The sequence below is a fragment of the Protomyctophum parallelum genome (assembly GCF_964188405.1).
Source record: "Protomyctophum parallelum genome assembly, chromosome: 1".
NCBI classification, from domain to species: Eukaryota; Metazoa; Chordata; class Actinopteri; order Myctophiformes; family Myctophidae; genus Protomyctophum; species Protomyctophum parallelum.
The window spans coordinates 23,329,796-23,349,495 of NC_139697.1; the positions used below are offsets into that span (position 1 = coordinate 23,329,796).

The following is a 19,700-nucleotide window of genomic DNA, read 5'->3' on the forward strand; positions in this document are numbered from 1 at the left end:
TTCAAATAGTAATAGTAACCAAGTCTTCATTCAAATGCACGAAAGTAAACATGCAAAATGTCTGCTACAAAATCCCATCCACTCAACGAGAGTGCGAGTGAAAACATTGACCTTTTATACTGTATATAGTCCCAGCATTCCGCTGAGCCTTTATAGGTCAATGTTTACACCCTTTGAACGCTCCAGATTATTTATGTTTTTTTGCTGCGTATAGACGTTTAGTCAGACCACATCAATGGGATGCACTCATGAAGGAAGGCAAAGCTCATGCAAAGGAAGTCACCGCCCGCCTAATGTGCGACTCTGAACTGCAACAGGCCTGTGGAAAGCTCAGCGTGGAGATATACTTGATGTTCTGCGCGTCAGAGGAGAGAAAGTATAGAGAGATGCCCAATTCATTACCGTACATATAGTCGTGATGTGGTGAAATTAAGCCTTACATGGCAGACACGGAGAGGAGAGGAGAGGAGAGATCATAGATTCTATACTGGCTGGATGTGTGAGGTTTGGGCGATTCACATCACGTTCATTTAGACTGTGTCACTAACCCATCCCCCCCAACAAAACCCACTCTTTTTCTCGCACTCACACACACACACACACACACACACACACACACACACACACACACACAGTCAGTCTTTCTCGCGCACTTAAACATGCGCTTGCACACACACAAAGAGCCTTCACTCTGCTGTATTGCAAATGGGGAAAAGGTGTGCATTCTCTTGTTTTGTTTTGTTTTTTTTGGGGGGGAGGGGTGGTGGTGTGATGATAAAATAGAGAGATATGTCAAGGAAGTGAGTTGATGGAAAATGGATGATGGGGTGGAGGGAGGGGGGGCACTGTGGGCTAATGCTGAAATGGGAGCGAAAAGATGGAGAATCAGAGAGAGAGGAGGTGGAGGAGGTGGAGGGGAGGGGAGGGGAGGGAGGAGGGGGTTCATATTGGGGAGGGGGTTGGGTGGGCGAGAGAGAGAGAGAATAGGCTATGTGATGGTTGTTTCCATGGATACCGTCTCTCTCTCTCTCTGTCTCCCACACACACGTAGAGACATGAGATGCGGTGCTAACGTGTTTACGTGTGTGTGTGTGTGTGTGTGTGTGTGTGTGTGTGTGTACTTGGAATATAGAACCTTTATGGTAGGCCTATAGCCTACAGTTATGGCTCTGGATGGATATGCATGTGAGTCTATGGCTCTATGCTATGGTATATGATAAGATATGGACATACTATCCAGCTCTATTCATTGTATTATAGCCTATTTAAAGAACATACATAGTAGATAATACTATAGCCTATGGAGCCGCTAATGGCATTGGTATGGGGTCGGGGGACCCCCAGCAGTCCATGCATGGAGGTCTCCATACAGCCAAACTGTAAAAGCCTTCTCTTATGGATGTACGTCAATGACCTTTCCTTTTTTTACGTGTTTCTTTTTTACGTTTTTTTTTTACGTGTGTGTCCCATTTCCTGAAAACAACAAAAGTATGTATAACCTGCGCAAATAATACTAATAATATAATCCCACCCACTGACAAACAAGAAACAACTGATTGTGATTCTAATCAAGGAGTCGGGACACTTCAAGTTGTATAGTAGGCCTATATGCATTAGCTTCAGCAGGCTTCCTTATTGGGGACGCCATAGGCCGACGTCACTCACGCCATTCGAGTATAGTGATGAAGCATATGGATATGGTCATGTTGACTACTATTAGGACATGATGAATAATCAATGGTGTGTGTGTGTGTGACGTGTGTGTGTGTGTGTGTCACAGTGTGCGTGCGTGTGGTTTGCGCGCGTGCGGGTGTGGGGGGTGACCGGCATGGCGAGGGGATCGGACTGTCGCCTGCATAGGGAGAGGTGGAGGAATGTTAGCCTGGTTAATAAACCAGACTAATATCGCACGGACGGACCGCGGGATATATCGCACGGACCGCGGGCAGGCTTTTTTTTCTTTTTGCCAACGGCTGATTGACAAATAACGGCGTCAACTCCGGGGGTGTCCAATTAAGAGCCCAAACACCCACTGGCAAAATAATAAGCCCCAATATGCACCCACTGAAATTAAGACTGAATTTCCCCTCCCTCCCCCTGGTCATATTGTCACGTAGTCACTAGTCAGTAGTCACACACCTTTACGGGGGGTGGGGGTGCTTAGGCCAGAACAGGTATTCCAATGCTAATAGGCTACGGTGGCTTTGTTCCAGTGACCGCACGGTTCATTCACACTCCTGCAGCAACACTAGCCCTGGTCCAGTGCTTACAGCGAGTCTCTCTCACTAGCTGTAAGCACTCGACCAGGGCTACAGTACCGTCGGCCCGTCTGTAAAGAGCCATGAGCCGGGAGGGAGCGGAGGGGCAGGAACACCACCGGGTAATCTCCACGCTCACGCTGATTTGAGACTTGACTAACAGAGCCATCTCAGCAAAATATCCCAAAACAGTGTCCGGGGAACAGAACTGTTCCTTTTCCTCAGACTACTTTTACTTTAATTAAAAGGTAAGATGCAGTGCAATTGGGTCAAGGATCTTGCTTTCGTGAGCAATGGACCATGGTGTACGAGATTGGTAATACATTGGTCAAATCATGACATTGTTAGACCATCTGGGGGAAATAAATAAATCTGCGTCGTCGTCCCACGCAATTCTAGCCCTAAAGGTAAAATCCACCCGCCGCTGAAACAATTTAATTATTTACTGTTGATCATTGATCATGCTGAGATGTTGAAACATCGATGGTCGATGCTGAAACAATGTAATGTGTTCGTTGTGAACTGAAAGCGCACCACTGTGTTTATTAGAAACTGTAAATAAAGTAGGCTATTAGGGGGGGAGATGTTGCGGGGTGGGTGGGCACCTTAGAATAATACTTTAAGGTGGAAACACCCCCCCCCCCCCCCCCCCCCCCCCCACACACACACACACACACATATTCAAGTTCTCAGTCGCCACGACTGATTTGATGGGGTTGCACACGCTTATCCGACACACCATAGGACTGACATGCGAAAACAACGATCGGATTAAGGTTGGCGAACATGGGTTAAGGTTGGCGATCATGCGTTAAGGTTGGCGATCATGCGCTGCTCCATGCTTGCGGTTATGGTTGGGTTAGGGTTTGAGGTAGGTTGTCGTTCTAATGACAGTCGGACTAATAGTATGTCGAAACTAAAGCCTGCAGCCTGGCATGTATTCTATGGAAGCATGTTGAGCAGCGAAAATAGCCGATCTACTAGCTCTCAATGCGTTATTTTCAGTCACTATTTTACACTTACACTTACACTACAATACTAATACTAGCTACTGTAATACTACTATTACACACTTACACATTTTATCTTACAATTAGAGCATCGGAAGTGGTTAGTGGTCAAGCTAGTTCGCAATTATGTTCAGAATCATCTTCCATAAAATCTTACATAATATTCGAAATTGTCCGCCTGCATACCGTATTTCACATAAGCTCTATAGAGACATGTATTTCCTATATCCACATATATGAACTTGAATATGCTATATATTCTGCATATACTTGCCATATATTGGCATAATATGTTCATATATTTAAAATAAAACCATAGCACCACCATTATCCTTTTCATGGTTTTGTGAACCGTTTGGGAACCCAAACGGGTGCAAGCACGCACAGCAGCTGTACTGTACATGTATGTGAATAACTAAGAACTGTACCAACAACTGTAATTGTATCTCTGTGTTGTTGTTGTTTTCCTGTTAAGTTGTGTCTCCCAGCTATATGATGATGAGCTAACTGTGAAGAGAGAACAGTGTTTGGTTCGGTCCGACTCCAAGTTGTAAGTACTGCTGTATGAAACGGTCAACTCCAACATACACGTATCGGACATATAAGCAGAGAACCTGCCTGTGAGCTTTGTACAACAATGATACATTACATTCTGACAAAACATAAAAAGATATATACCGGTAATATGGGGCCTGTTCCTGGCCGACAGAGGTGATACAAAATGATACTATCAAGTGAAAGGTAGCTTGTGAAAGGTAGCCTGAAGTCTGAATGAGGAACTTGACTCTTTGCCTGCCAGGGTTAAAACGTCGTCTGCTCTGCCCTTGCCAGAGACCCTGAGGGTCTTATAAGGGTCTTCACTGAAAAACACTACTAGGGTCTCGGAGGCACTTGCCCTGTCGGGCAAATACAGGCCATGTTCTACTTGGCCAAAGGTCATGCCCACTTGCCCCGAAAAGTAAATTGTCCATTATAAAATCATAGGTACATTTTTAATTGCCGCTTATATTCAACACTGGGGGCTGTGCGATAAATGTCATACCTCAATTGTCATGCCAGATACCTACATGGCTATGAATATGACTATGGATTGACAATTTGACACTTGTTGTTTTATATTGTGTATACAGTGAAAACGGCACATTATAGCTAAACAGTGCTCTTAAGTTTATATTCCACAGACCAGAGGACAGAGCGCTCTGGCCACGTTCAGGTGTTTAGACCTTAGAGTATATATGAATAGAGAAGACACCCGAGTTCTCCTCCCATCCACTTGCAATAAGTTGCTCAAAAGCGCATGAGGCGATTTCACTCCTCCTTCCTGGTAGGAACAGAGTGCATTCTGGGACGGATTGCAATGGTGAGTGGCCCCAAACACATGAACGCGCTGCCGTTTCATATCTATATCTATTCATATATACTCTAAGGTTTAGACAGATATCTCGTGTTGTGTGCTTACAGGCGGTTTCGTACCCTCTCAAACGAGCACTTGCCCGGTTGAGCAACCTGAAAGCAAACTCCCCCTTGCCCGAAAGATTTATATACCTGCCAAGGGCAGGTGGACAACCCTTAGTGTCAACGCCTGCCTGCCTGTTGATGTGTTAAGGGAGAGGTCATCTTAAGCCGTCCTCCTCCGCACTGGGAGGAAATCTGCAGCCGAGAGTCCTGAAATTGTACTAACGTTGTGGACGTGTGCCAAGTCTGGCCCGTGTTTCTGTCACTAAAGTCTTAACAAAACATCCAAAAGTCCAAAAACAAACAAATAAATACAATATCTTATTTTGTGATGTGTGTTTGTCAGTTTCACTGTGGCGAGGAAAGACCTTCACGAAGTGAAACCAGAGAACATCATGAAACATGATGACATCTGCAGCAGGAAAGGTACTAAACAGCCAATAAACTAGCCATCATTCTCTGTATTTACAATGTAGTTTGTATTCATTGAATGGGTTCTAGGCCTGAAACCTTCGATTACTTTCTCTTTCAACTTTTTCAAATAGACGGCACATTTTTGCACTATATTTCTCATTGAATCGATTCACCAAGTGTTGTCTCACAATTGTGTGTTGTCTCACAATGTTTGTCTTTCGGCAAAAATAGTCAAAGTAACAGTTCTACAAGCTGGCAACACTCGTAGATACCTAAATAATTAATATTTTCTTAAATGTTTTTTATACCTTACCAATTACCTTGCACCCCGTGGCTCATGTTTTCCCCTCTACCCTCCAGTTCACGATGGAGCTCATCTGTTTATGAGGTGTCAGGAAGTTCCTGATGTTTGGAAGATGGATCTCAGTCAGATCCTGGAGTCGTCCTCCAGCGAAGAGAAGGAGAGTGAGGAAGAGGAGGACGAGGAAGTTGTGAAGAAAAAGAAGAACATTAAAGAGGAGGTGGGACGATCTACTGATTATTATTATGCCACTACTAAATACGACTGCCAGTAACGTTGTCTGGCGTTGCGCATTTCATATATTCTCCAATAGAAAACGGTCATGCGCTCTCGTCGTTCGCTAATGTCTTCGTAGCGACAGCGCTAATGCTTCTGTCCCGACTCCTGCTCGTCTCGTCGTCCGACAGTGCAGTGTCGTCGTTTTCTATAGCAACGGGGTCGGCGGTGCGAGTGCTGTGACTGAGGAAGAGAGACGGGCCGGATGATTTGTACCAACGGCATCATGGTTGTTTGTTTGGCGTTGAGCCGGACCCAGAGGAGAGAGATCACTTCCTAGGTGAGACTGTGTGTGTGTGTGCGCCCCAAATGTCCCCACAAGTATAGTAAAACGTAAGATCTTTCCCCCTGGTCCTCAAGGATAAATGTCGGTTTGATCGTTTAGTTGCGTGCTAGAGTCAAACCCTGAACATACTAGATCTACAAGCTCTGCTATTTCCGGTCTCACAGTTGGGGTTAAAATGGCAAATATATAAAATGTTGATGTCTTTACTAATATAGGAATAGCTGTGTGAATACAACCACAATTGATTAAACATTGTTAATGTGTAGATCTGTCTTCAGGCACTACTATTAATAAACCTCCAGTGTTGGGCTACAAAGACCTGAACCTCTTCAAACTCTTCAGACTGGTCTATCAGCTGGGAGGCTGTCGGAACGTTAGTATACCTGTCTGTCTGTCTGTCTGTCTGTCTGTCTGTCTGTCTGTCTGTCTGTCTGTCTGTCTATCTGTCAGCCACAGAACAGAGGGTATGCACATGGCCTCATCATCATACCTTCCTGCATAACAGAAGTTATGCAGGAACACCTACTGAGTGGCAAAAAACTACTTTCTGGCCTTGATAGCCCAAATTAGCCCATACATCCAAACAGAAAAGTCCTATCTGCTTGCATTAAACTACGTTAAACTCACTTTGCCACTCACTTCATGCATGCACATACCCTCTATAATGGAAGCCTGTATTTATGCTTCTTTTCAACCTCAAGAACTAAGCGAACCGTGTGTCTGTATTTCACAGGTTCTGTATGTATTATATCGTACACTTTGGCTCGGTTTCACATGAGGTTCTCAGGACCTTTTTTGGGCCCTGCTCAGGGGGTGAATCCAGGACTTACAGAAGTTGTACCTTTTTTTAATTATTGGTTTAGAAAACGGCAATACATTTCTGGTCTACAAGCTGTTGGATCTATCTATTTTTTATTCGTAGTAGTAGTAGTAAGTACCTCCCTGTAAACACTGAATTTAACGGCTGCTGTGCTGTAAAGTTCCAGTTTATGGAAAGTTCTGCTAGTTGAAAAGAGCCATAACTTATTTATTTAGTTACTTTAAAATGTTTTACTTGAAATTGGATGTATTGGACGAGTCCACAGCATGTCGTAACGGTATGCCACGTGGTGAACTTGCATGTCGGCTATTTTCAGTGTGCGGCACAAGCACACAACTAAACGCTGAAGTGTCTCTCGAAAGTGCTGGATTTGTGCATGAGATAATTCCTTGCAGGTCGATGGGGCTTGGCACTGGTCCACGCTATTGGGACCATTAGTTCCCAAGGCTACTTACTTTTGTGATCCAGTGCTCGGGCCTTAATAATAATAATGATGATGATGTGTTTCAGATCGAGAGTGGTACTGTATGGAAGCAGGTCTACATGGATTTGGGAATTCCTCTTCTCAACTCAGCTGCTTCATACAATGTTAAAGGAGCTATAACATAAAATTCAACTTTTTCAATTTCTTTTGTATTTTTAGGGCTCCCATATGTGTTTTCTATCCCCACAAATAACCAATTTTTAACAATCAGGCTTTCATATCATATAGGTGCTTTAATAGAAATTGCTTTCAGGAACAGCTCAACTGATTTTGGTCTCATCGTGATGTCATCAATGTCACCCTACTTTGTATAATTCCTCCTTCTTCAGTCTTCAGTTCCAAATTTGCATTTCCACTTTGTTTACAATGTCCACCATTGTTGATTTTCCAAGCTGGCATGGAATGGAAACAAGCCTGGTTTTATCTAGCATCAGTATTATAATGACTAAAATATTAAATAATCTGCATATCAGCACCCCCACCACCGCAGGACATTGTGGTATTGCAGCTAAAACTGCTTTCAAAGTCCAGAAAGAAATGACAAGGCCTGGTTATATCAGAGTGGTGATTGAGGCTCAAACCATTAGAAATAACTTTGATGGACATAGACACTGACAATATGATATTAAATATTAAAAGCAGTTTTAAAATGCATGTTATTTGCGCTTTAAGACTGCTTATAAAAGGTATGTGACACACACGCACAGCACGCACACACACACACACACACACACACACTGTTGAGGCTACTTATAAGAATTATGAATTGCACTGTTATTCATACCAACGTACTTCGTGTGTTTCAGGTACCTTGCTGGCTTCGAGGAGTACTGCCGTTCAGCCTCCATCACGTTCAGAACTATCCATCACAATAAGCCCGCCTCCCTACCACGCTGACGAATCCGAAGCCCGCATGGGTGGAGGTCCAGGCCCCTCAGCCAATCAAGGCGGAGCTTGTAGATGACAAGCCCAGAGTCTAGAGGCGGGATCAACGCGAGACTGGTGACGTATCGTAGCTGCGCCACAGCGCACATGTAAGCACGAGCTTATCAAGACCACAACTCGAAATGATTATGGAGATATCGGATCTCTGTCCCGCTGCTCCTGGTTCATCGTTTCTGCTCGAGGGAGACCAGATCGAGGTATAGGAGGAGGGAACTTGTGAACTCAATTCAGTATTTTAGCTGTGACGTGAGCGCCCCCTCCTGAGATACTTCCGGGTCCTACTTTTGTGTCGCTTTTGTGTCCCCATAGAGTTATACTGTGACGCTCCGTCAGACTAAATCTGAGACGAAAACAACCACGAAAGTCTCATTTTACCGCTTTCCTCGCAACAACAAAGCTGCGCTGCTCTCCCAAATCTGGCTGTGACAGGCCGTCTGCCCCACATGGAATACTATCGCCATTTTATTTTATTGTGTCAACTAAATCCGCAATAATGCAAACTAGATTCAACATACTCAAGCCTGCACACATTCTAAATATGCCCCCGAAATATTTTACAGAGCAAATAATCAATAATAATGATAATAATAGTCTTTATTGTCTCCACATCATATATTTTTGTTGTCATGGACACTTGTACAAAACATTAATAATTCTACTCGAGTTGTAAGCATTAAGACCCATTTTAACCCTCAATGGCTTCCTTTCTGAAAAGTAACGTCATTGTAAAAAGATTCACGCGTTTAGATATTCTATTTACAATGAGATGCGGACAGGAGCTGGTGCCACTTGGACCCGGACGTAACGTAGCGCTACAAAATTACGTCGTACTTGAATACTGAATACTGCCGCAATCTGGCGGAGTCGGGTTACCTCTATCCCTAACCTGACCATAACCACAAGCACGGGAGCAGCGCATGTTCGTGTGCTAGTCCGGCCGCTGTTCCCGCATGTAGGACTAATGAGAATTAGTCCGTCGGATTTACCACCGGAAGTTCAACTTCAATGTCACATCAACAAATGATCATTTGCGGTTTCCCTTTCCAGGAACGAGGAAAAGGAAAGAGATTGAATATTTGAAATGAGGCGGTTAAAATAGCAGCAGATATTGTAACGGATACCCTGTATACATAAAGGTGCATAGTTTACAGCAGTGGTTCCCAAAACGTTCAAGTCGAGACCCAAAAGAGACATTAGACACACTGTACTCATACAAATGTGTCTGTGACCCACAAATGGGTGTTTGGTAACCGTTGGTTTACAGAACTACTCGGTTAAAACATGTCAATGTGTCAAGAATTGAGATCAAGATTCTCATTTTTATCCATGAACATATTTATTGTCTGTAGTTGCTGAACATTACTACATTCAAAATATGGCACCTGGAGCCAACTACTGTGGCTAAAGTGCTTGACTTAAAAATCCTATAACCCCATCTGAAAATTTGAAAAAGTAGAAATATATCCGGGTCTTGCAGGGTTAAACCTCTCAAAGTCTCTCTCGTTGCAAAAACATAATAAATGCACGATTCTTGCTCAAATTTAGAAGTTAGATCTCATAGTTCTCTCTATGTTCTCTCTCTCTCTCTGTCTGTGCAGGGTGCACGGCGGTGTCAGCTGAAGATGGAATCTCCCCCCGTGTCGTCCAGAGAGAGGCAGACGGAGGGGAGACAGACGGACGGGGGAGAGGAGACCAGCGGAGAGGAGAGAGAGAGCCTCCTCCCATCAGGAGGCGCAGCAACCGACGCATGGAGGAGTCGGAGTCCGATGAGGACGACGACGAACAGGAGTAGCCTATGACGAAGCTGAGCGGAGGCGAGGCGGAGGAGAGAGGTGAGGGGGAGATGGAATGGATGTCTGCTCTTTCCTCATTGTTTGATCTCTAGGCCAGTGATTCTCTCAGCTTATTTTTACCCATTTAAGCCATTTAATAAATGAAAAATGTCGTCATGACAGTTTTTTGAAAAACATGTTTCTATATCAGTGGTGCTCAAACTATTTCATGTCAAGGGCCCCAAAACGTATATGTAATTGGCCGTCGACCCCCATCTGTAAATATGTTGTTCCAGGGACCCCCCCAGAAGCAAAGACATGTTCAAAGATATGCGCCACATTTTCAAGAATTTTCAAAAATAGCTGATCTACAAACTCGCTATGTATGAGCTTGTAGATCTGCTATTTGTCAATGGCTAAAGTCCTACCTACTTCCATGATTGCTTTATTGGCCCTGCAGGCCTGCACCCACTGTCGAGGTGCGTGTACATAGGTATGCTATGAAAAGGTTTTAAAAAACAATTATTTGTAAGCGTGGGTGTTTCTCTTGTAATAAAACTAAGAAGTGGAAGTCATCTTATTATATTAGATGTCTGTTATTTTCCATGTAGTTCTTTATTATGATCTGACTTATGACACCTGCTGCTCTAAATGACTTCCACTTCATGGAACCTAAACTAAGCTCAGCCTGCCACCTGCTGGGAGAACAGGGAAGTGCGGCCGATGCTCCCTGTATCATTTGAAGTTGATAAGAGGACCTTAACCACTTCCTCTCTTGAGCCCTAGCATCCTTATTCTGGGCTTAATGTTTGGCAAAAAAATAGCCATCTTCAAACTCACAACTACAGACCCGCTGAGATCAAATAGAGGGTTTGTTATCAGCATCATGACATGAGGAAATCAGTCTGACCACAAACGTACATTTTATGACATGCCTTGAAACTACACGTGTCAAGATACGACTAATCTTTGATTCGACTTTCGATTCGATTTAATATTACACTTTTATTTAATTATTAGGCTATTGATGGAAAACACTTTCTCAATTAATGACACAATATAAACTTTGGGTTTCATGCCCCAACTGTAGGGCTGTCCCCGACTAAGGATTTGTATAGTCGACTGATAGATGAATAAATTAGCTGTTAGTCGACTAATAGTCGACTAAGCAAAAAAAAAATTTGCCCCAAAAAATTGTATATAAAAATACAATATTTACAAAAATATACAAAAATATTGTATTATTCCACTAGGTCTGTGGGGAACATAAACACATTTGAACATTCTGACTGTTCAAATCTTTCTTTTTAACAACTGAGAGGCTTGTCATTAGCCAGATTGAGCACAGCAGGACAGATTGAGATTCTGGAGTCTATCAGGCCAGCACACTGTGCGATTCAAGTCACAGGCAGTGGCACATTGCCACACAGGCAGACACACTCCAGATGCACATTGGAGATTTGAACAGTCAGAATGTTCAAATGTGTTTATGTCCCCCACAGACCTAGTGGAATAATACAATATTTTTGTATATTTTTGTAAATATTGTATTTTTATATAGAATTTTTCTTTAAACTGACGAGTGCTCCTTTACAAAACTACTGTCCAGTTTCAATGCTGACATGCTTTTGAAATATTCCCCAAAAGCTGGTACATAAAAGTGTGTGTGTGTGTGTGTGTGTGTGTGTGTGTGTGTGTGTGTGTGTGTGTGTGTGTGTGCGTGTGCGCGTGCGTGTGCGTGTGTGTGTGCAGTGACTGTGAGGATGATGATTCCATAACGGGGACGAAGGTGAGAGTGAAGTGTGGTCGGGTTAAGACTCCGAAGATCTATGAAGCCAACATCAAGAGAACCCAGACGGACGAAGGGGACATACTTTACCTGGTTCATTACTATGGATGGAACGTTAGGTACCTGTTTGTTTGTTTGTTTGTCTGGAGGCATGAGATGTTAGCTGTCTAGTTAACCCATTCTGACCTGAGATCAGATTCAAAAAATGTCTTCTACATCCTGACAGTTTTCTGAAAAAGCCATGTTTCTATGTCAGTCGTTGTTCAGTTTTTCAAAAATAGCAGACCTACAAGCTCGTAGCGCGCCACTCGGTGGCGCGCTACGAGCTTGTAGGTCTGCTATTTTTCAAAAGCTAAAGCAGAAAAGGGGTTCCCACACAACATGGGTAATAACCAGCCGAAAGGAATAACCAGACTGTTTAGTGGAACCCTGTAATAATATACATATTGCATGTTACAGCAGTTGGCAAATGGCACTTTAACAAAGAAAGGAAATAACTGAAACTGTGGTTTCACAAAATAACTGTGTGCTAACCTGTGTGTGTGTGTGTGTGTGTGTGTGTGTGTGTGTGTGTGTGTGGGTATGATGAGTGGGTGAAGGCTGATAGAACCATCTGGCCAGTGGAAAAGGGAACGACAAAGAAGCGGCACAGAAAGAAAGTCAAGGTGAGGACAATCTAGAAGCTAATGAGATGGAGACCCCACTGTTCACTGAACCTGACTGGACGCATACATACATACATACGCAACCTCTGGTCTGTCCCCACCCGTCTAGAACAAAGAGGAAGGTGGAGACAAGGAGGAGGAGGAGCCCTTGGCTTCTAAGGCGGGGTCTGTGAAGAGGGGCCGTCCCCAGGTCAGGACCACGCCCACCATGGCGGCTAGGGATGCTCCGATCAATCGGTGGCCGATCGATCGTGGCCGATCACCGATCGATCGTATTGGATCGGCCGTGCAAAATCCACCGATCCGCGAAACCGATCAACAAAGCAAAAATCTGCGCAGTTTTACATCCAAAATAATGTGTCACTTTCTCGGTTCGGCACCGTTACTGGAGAAATATAGCGCTGTCGAAGGCAGCGCAACTAAAATCTCCCCCTCACACACCCCAGGGAGAGGGAGAGAAAAGAGAGACAGAGCGAGAGAGCACTCACGTCTTCACCCAGCGGGCCCCCACGAATCCCGCAATTAACCAGATACAGAGTTTATATAGCCTATAATAGCCTACACTTTAGCAAAATATCATGTCTGATGAGAATGTACTGCGCTGGACTGTACAAGCACCGTGGAGTCTGTCTCACACTCTCTCCAACAGACATCCTCAGCCACGCTCCAAAGGTGGCAGCACCTGGCTGTCACTCATAGGCTAATCACTCTGTGATGACTTGTGTGGACTTCCTTTTCTCCACAACGGACTTTTTCGCTTCTAAACCCCTTCTTTTTTTCTTTTTTTTTAAGATATTTTTTGCGGCTTACGCCTTTATTGATTTTTTTAAGGGATAGAAAGTAGGCTGACAGGAAACGGGAGAGAGATGGGGGGATGACATGCGGTGGGGGCCGTGTCGGGTCCGGGAGTCGAACCCGCGGCACACCGCGACTGGATCACCAGTCCGGTGCCCAGACCGTTACGCTACGGCCTGGGCCTCTAAACCCCTTCTTGTTGCTTTTCCCTGTGTGCGTCACTCAGCAATACGGTGACACAGAACACAAAGATGAGTAGCCTATTTATTTTTTAAACGGTTTTTGTAGTGTGGAGCTTAGCGTCAGATTTGTTTGTGTTGGAGCGCCTCAGCTCGGTGAAAGAGTTCATGGTCAACCTCTTCCAGAGAGAGATGGAGACACTACAAACTCTGCTGGAGACACAAAACAACGCAGCACCTCTCTCTCTCTACGTCTCTCTCTCTCTCTACGTCTCTCTCTCTCTCTCTCTCTCGTGTGTGTGCACTGCTGCGCAATGTCACAGACACAGACGCGATCAATAATATGTAGCATAAATAATAGTCAAAATATAACACTTTCCCTCCATCTGTGACTGTGATGAGCTCCTCACACTGTCACACACATAACTCCTCTCTCGTTCATGCACGCCTGCTCAAATTAGCAGTAAATGTTTGTTTTTTTTCGTTGGGGGGGGGGGGAGTCAGGTTCGTTGAGGCCCGGTCGTGCTGTCTCACCCCCCGGCCCGGCCCAATGTTGTTCCGCCACTGGTTGTCAACACATGCTGAGTTGTTAAAAAAAAAAAAGATCGGTGATCGGGATCGGCCCCCAAAAACGTGATCGGAGCATCCCTACTTTCCTTCTTCCTCTGGTCTTTTTCCACAGAGGAATAGAGCACTTCGACAGGTGGTGCCTCATCTGCATCACTTTGATCCTTGACCTCACTGACAGTCACTGCCTTCCGTTTCCTTTTCTTCTTCTTTTTGGTGACAGTAGAGTCTGCTGCTGGTTCACCGCCATCTTTTGTAGACTCTTGGTTTACCACTGTGCAATTAGCAGTAACTGTGGAGCCACTCCCACTATGCATGCCATTGGTTTGTAAAGGACCATTGATTACCCATCCCAGTAGGGTTCTGACAGCATAAGGTCCCTTTCCATGGCTGTTAATTACCTCTCTCGGTTCCATTAACTTGGAGGTATTAGTACCAATTAACAGGTTTTTTTTTTCACCTTTTCGTTGCTAGTTATGGCTGCCAGTTCCCACCTGATGTTGTGTGTGAGTTCAGACTGATCCAGACCAAACTGAATAACTGCTATCTTGCATAATGTCTTGAGGCTAGGACTGAAGTCCAGGACATACAGGTCACCAGGTGTGTGACCTCCAAAGAGGACGACACGATCTCCCAGCATGCAACAGCACATGCTAAACGTCTCTTCCCCCAGGCCTCCCCCCTTGCACTCGACCTTCCTCCAGGTGAAGGTCTCTGGACTGAATTTCCACACATCGTTGAAGGACTGGGACGTGTACATATTGCCCCCTAATATGTACAGCTCTCCATTGTAGGCTAAGGCTGAATAAAAATAGCGTTCTTCTGGAAGGAGAAAATAGCGTTCTTCTGGAAGGAGCCGTGCAGAAGGTGTGTCCAGCCAGTAGTCGGTCTCTGTGTCAAACACTTTGATGGTGATGTAAAACTCATTCTCGTCATTGCTTCTTCCAAATACAAACCAAATCCTTGTTCCGATGATGGTGGCAGAGTGAGATGCACCTATTGTGAGAGCAATAGGTGGGGTTCCTCTGGTGTTCATTAAAGTCCAGACCATCGTGGTGGTGTCCAACTTGTAGAGGTCATTATAGAATGATCTTCTAGTCCCCGGCCCCAATCCCTCCACGAATCCCCCATGAATATACATGACCTTCCCCAAGCCACAGGCTGAGTGATATTCCCTCCCCTTTGGAACGGTCCCAGAAACCTGTGCATTGAACCATCTGCGGGCGTCGACGTCAAACGCATTAACCACCTCCAGGTACTTGTATGTGTGGTACTCCATCCCTCCCCAGAGGTAGACCGTGTCTTCAATCAGCACAGCTGTGTAGGCGCGGCGCATGGCGGGAACCTCAAGGTGAGGTTCTCCTCTTCCAAGGGTCGCTGCAGGGGTCAACGTCCTCCAGAGTAAAGCCATTGTGTTGAATACCTGCACACCGATCTGATCCTCGTTCTCCTCAGAGTTCTTTCCAAAGTAGTACAGCTCGTGTCTCACCGCTACAGCAGCACCTGTAGCGTGGTATTCTTCTTTTCTATGATTTGGTGATCCTTTCTGATGCAACGTCCAGGAAAACATGTTTTTAACCACAGTTAATGGTGGATTGAAGCAAACCTGTTGGTTTCCTGCTCTGTAGAAGAATGCAGAGCTCAAGTGCCAAAGAAAAGGAGAGCCAAAGAAGTACGCTTCTAGATTATATAGCTATTTGATGCTATGGGATGTCATAGCGGTGATGTCATGATTAGTCGGCTACGGTATATCCATATATGGCCATCCCAGCAGGTCAGCCACGCTGCGTTCATGATTTGAGGCTCTTTGTTAAAAACAGGCCAATCCTGCAAACTTTGAAAGACAATGTTGGCCAATCAGGATGGAATATGAAATATCGGACATGACTATATAGATACTGTGTAACGGAGGAGTCGGCCTCCTGGTGGCGCTATAACAGGCCATTCTGGAAAATTTGGGGCAGAGCTTCATCGTTGGTATCCAGGGAGTGTGTGTGCAAAGTTTGGCATTGACCGCGTTAATGGTGCCGGAGATTAGCTGTACACAGACGGACACACACACACACACACAGACAGACGGACACATACACACACGGACGGACACACACACACACACACACACACACACACACACACACACGGACGGACACACACAGGTTAAATTAGTACCCTACCGCGCCAAACCCATAATTCTCGTTTTAACAGCGTATTCTTTAATCCATGTTTTAATCCGATCGCATCGTTAGCTACTATTGCTAACACAACCACATCAAGTGGGACACTGGCCGCTGCCATTCTGAAGATGCTTGCGATCCAGAAACCAACCAGGCAACCTGGGTGTCATGGTCTGCCTATCATTCTCACATCCAGCAGACATAATCCCCCCTGCAGCCATCAATGCACTATTGCCTTTATTCCTGAACAACGCACACTCTGCTGCCATGATAAGACATTCAATGGACCTAGTCAGAGCAGCACACGCAATAACCCTCTATTGCGTGTGACAGCATGGACTTTCATTGCCACATACAGAGGAAGTGGAGTTTCACGGTTACGGTTGTGACGTACTGTACCTGATGACTTTTCTGCTCGTGTATGTTTGACACTGTTGAAAACCAACAGCTGTGAGATTGAAAGAGCAGCGGTAGAAGTTCCTTTTTCCAGAAGCTGAGTCTGGTGATGTTGGCCCCATCCAGGATCATGTTCACCAAGGCCAAAAGAGATGTAGGTACAGACTCCTTCTGACAATTAGGATGGAATGAGCCATCAAAGTATAAGTTTAACTTCTTGGAAAACATCTCTCTCCGTACCAATTGTGCTGCTCTCACTAAATGCATGGCATGGCATCACGGTCGTGATCACAGGCCTTCTTGAGAGCATCTCCGATATCATCCTGAAATGTTAATAGTGTGTCCCTTCCTTGTGTACAAGCCGTTAAATCAGGTAACTGAGACATAAGCCGGTTCTTCAGTCTGGTTGTGTGGACACGATAATCTACTGTAGCACAGAGCTGTTTAAGTCATTCTTGGTACAGTTTACCCAGGTTTGCCAGTTTGAATACTGGGGCGCAGTCACCTCTACTTTCCTCCATAAAGGCCAATAACTCTGCGAAAGCAATACCATGCACCTGATTCTCTTCCTCATGTCCATCCTTTGAATGAGCCTGTCTTGATTTGTTGTAGAGCATCCGGAGGCAGTTTCGATGATACTTTGCCTCGAGGGCTATCATGTCCCCAGGTGCAAGTTTGCCTAGTAACTCAGTGTCTTCCGTTTCCAAAGCAGCTTGTCTAACATTGAAGTCCAACTGTTTTGTTGAAGCCTCATTTCAGCACTTTTCTGAGTTTTTCTTTTTTTTTTTAGAGCCTGCTAGGTTGTTGCAGAAGAAGCACACCCTGCCCTTAGTACAGACATGGCTGTCAGTGTCAGTAGAGTGTGAACTTTGGGTACTACAGACTGTTTCACCTCTTCCGACGACTTCCGCCGTCGCTGCAGTTTGGTTTGATTGTATCTTACTCGACAGGACTTGTGCCAATGTGCCATGTTGGTCATCAATGTGGCTTCTATGCCATTCCCTTCATCCAGCCTAGCCCTTCTGATTGGGGTGAAAGAAGAATTGGGATGGCAGCCACTGTGGACCACCCTTCCAGAAGCCTCACAAAGCTGCTATGAACTGATACATTATGGTTGCAAGAAAGGGTGCACGAAGCGATGCAAGTGCAAAAAGTCTGCCCTCAAGTGTACTGCCCTTTGTTCATGCTCAGGAGACTGTTAGGCCTCTCTAATAATGTCATTGCATGGTAGACACTCTTTACTGCAAATAGGATATGTTAAGAAGAGATGTCAAATGCTCAATCCAATTGAACACAAATGGTTGAAAATCCGATTTTTGTGTGTTTATGTGAGGTGTTTGTGTGACCTAATGACCCATGAAACCCAATTGAAATATCTTCTACTGTTAATTTAACCTATTAAAGCAATTTGATGATGACTAGTGGGTTCCAGAACTCTTCTTATTGATATACTGTCTTTGTGCCTGCAAAAAAGGGAAAAATGCATGTTTTTGACAACCCGGTATGTGTACAGCCTCTAACGAGTTACAGACATCAACTCCGAAGTGGTTCCACGTCTGAAAACAAACTTCATAGTATATAGAAACACTGTAGAAAGTTTCATGCTTTAGTCATAAAATGCACAATACCTTCCATATGATGAGCTTAACAGCCGCACTTACAAGGACACTTCGACATGTAGACGGGAGGAGCCGGGATTCGAACCGCCGACCCATGGATCATTGGACGACCTGCTCTACCTCCTGAGCTACAATCGCCCCAGTAGTGATATTGATGTCACGACCTGTGTTAATTAAAATTGTTGACACTTTGCATGGGAGCCAGTAGTTTAGCAATTTTTACGATTTTGTTAAATCTTTAAAAAGTATTAAATGTATCTATATGGCCAGGTTTGCCCATAGTACATTATTGACTTTGATTATTGCTACCGGGTACTGTCTTTGTATATATCAAGGTATTTGTCATATCTGCCCTGTGCAATGTTTGTTTTGCTACTACAAAAACACAATAAAATCTAATTACTGGTATGAACTAAAACATGGTGGATGGATGGCTGATGGTCAAACTGTTTTCTCTCCCAGGCACTCCAAGAAGACGAACGCGGAGGACGTCTGGGATGTACGACTCGGACAGAGCCTCAAACGGTAATGAATTAATTACTCTGGTTCTGATTCTGGCTTCCAACGATTATGAAATCAAGTTTGACAACGATTAATTTGATGCAATCGGTGCACTACTTGGAATCGAGCAGTGCACCTAATAATATGATCTAGTAATTTATTGTCAGTTCACACTGAAATTTGTCTTGCGACCCAGCAGCAGAACACATATACACACTTTTCTTTTTTAATATATTTTTTATCCCATGATTTTGTAACCCATTTTTCACCCCTGTGTCAATCATCTAATGTGATCCTGGGCTCTACACATCCTCCACCAACCTAGTCCCCATATATGGGGTACGAGGGGAGAGCAACGGACTTGAACTCATGCTTCCTTCATGCCTGAGTGTCCAAGTTGCTCCTTTACACCTGACAGGGGGGAGTTTCCCTGGTTGGACGTAGCGCGTGGAAGGAACACGTTATTCCAACCAGTTCCTTTCCCCTCCATCAGGCGCCCCGGCTGGCCAGGGGGAGGCAGTTTAGTGACCAGGATTACTGCATGTTTTTTGTGAGGGTACCTACCCTAGGGGACACGGGGAGAACATGCAAACTCCACACAGAAGGGCCCTTTCGCCAACCCCGCCTTCGGGTATGGGCACTGAGGAGGAAACACGCCGCCAGCATCCACAGCGTCCCGAGCGGGAATCGAACCCAGGACCTTCTAGCTGTGAGGCGACAGCACTACCAACTGTGCCACCGTGCCCCTTATACACACATTTAACATAACGCAAAGAACAAGACAATTTACATACATAAAGACATGAAGACAAGAGCAATGTCCACCGCCTAGATTACTCCTGATTAAGCCTCAAGGTCGACTGGTGGACAAAGGACCTCTTTAGTCTGACCTTATTGTATGACGGTACACCATATCTCCTTCCTGAAGGTAGCAACCTATATTCTCCATTTGGAACCAGGATGTAAATGACTTGCTGTAATGTCTCATCTGTCT

At 44.8% G+C, this 19,700-nt stretch overlaps 1 long non-coding RNA gene across 1 annotated transcript; it reads left to right on the forward strand.

The window, feature by feature from the left end:
• The first annotated feature begins 5,531 nt into the window (after positions 1 to 5,531).
• LOC310875727 lies at positions 5,532 to 8,205 on the forward strand. Its single transcript, XR_014570675.1, has 3 exons — positions 5,532 to 5,658; positions 6,279 to 6,373; positions 8,111 to 8,205. It is a non-coding gene; the product is annotated as an uncharacterized lncRNA (long non-coding RNA).
• Positions 8,206 to 19,700: the final 11,495 nt, after the last annotated feature.